The 1,176-nt window shown below is 39.5% G+C and overlaps 1 protein-coding gene across 1 annotated transcript in view; it reads right to left on the reverse strand.

Moving 5' to 3' along the window:
• The window catches only part of RSPH10B (radial spoke head 10 homolog B), a 60,793-nt gene that overhangs the window by 52,622 nt on the left and 6,995 nt on the right, over positions 1-1,176 (reverse strand). The gene's annotated exons all lie outside the window — the stretch shown is intronic.

Below are 1,176 nucleotides of genomic sequence, written 5' to 3' on the forward strand. Positions count from 1 at the left end.
TTTTTTTTTTTTGAGACAGAGTCTCAAGCTGTCGCCCTGGGTAGAGCGCTATGGCATCACAACTCACAGCAACCTTAAACTTTTGGGCTTAGGCGATTCTCTTGCCTCAGCCTCCCAAGTAACTGGGACTACAGGTGTTCACCCCAAGTCCCAGCTATTTTTTTGTTGTTGATCTTGCAGTTGTCATTGTTATTTTAGCTGGCCAAGCCAGGTTTGAACCTACCAGCCTCAGTGTATGTGGCCGGTGCCCTACCTACTGAGCTACAGGTACCACCAAGATCAAGGATTTTTTGTTTTTCTTTTTCTTTTTGAGACAGAGTCTTAAGCTGTCAACCCTGGGTAGACTGCTGTGATGTCATAGTTCACATCAACCTCCAACTCTTGGGCTCAAAATGATTCTTTTACCTTCGTCTTTCTATTTTTAGTAGAGACTGAGGTCTCAATTTTGCTCAGGCTGGTCTCAAACTCGTGAACGCAAACTATCCACCCCCGTCAGCCTCCCAGAGTGCTAGGATTATAGGCATGAGCCACCACGCCCAGCCTCAAGGATTTTTTTAAAAATTATTTAAACTAAATAGACCTGGTTAAAATATCAGAAATGATTACATCTGTAAATATTATCATGCTTTCTGTTTTCCCTGACTGGGAATCATCAGGGTGTATCTGTGTGTACTGACATTCACATATATGTATATGATAGTTGTCAGTGTAGTTAATGTACATCAAAAGTGTCTATTGTTAATGCACAGGCACCAAAAATTCATTCTCCTATAATATGCACATCTTTCTTTGATCAACTGAATGAATGAATGAATATTTTCATGGTGGCATTAGTAATAAAGGTAAAAAATGAAAACACACCAAAAACATACAACAACCATGCAACAGTTATGAATAGCAGATTAGAACACAATTTAATATGAAAAATAATTATGGGGAGTGGGATAGGGGTTACTGTTTAATGGGGACAGAGTTTTAGTTGGAGATAATGAAAAAGTTCTGGAAATGGATGATCATGATAGTTGCACAACAATGTGCATGTACTTAATCCCCACTGAATTGTGAACTTAAAAATAATTAAAATGGAAGCCAGGCTTGGTAGCTTACACTTTGGTAGCTTACACCTTGGTAGCTTACTGTGTGTGCATCTGCAGTTCTAGCTACTTGGGAGGCTGA

Source organism: Otolemur garnettii, unplaced genomic scaffold (assembly GCF_000181295.1).
Source record: "Otolemur garnettii isolate 467f Iridium unplaced genomic scaffold, OtoGar3 scaffold00142, whole genome shotgun sequence".
Taxonomy (NCBI): domain Eukaryota; kingdom Metazoa; phylum Chordata; class Mammalia; order Primates; family Galagidae; genus Otolemur; species Otolemur garnettii.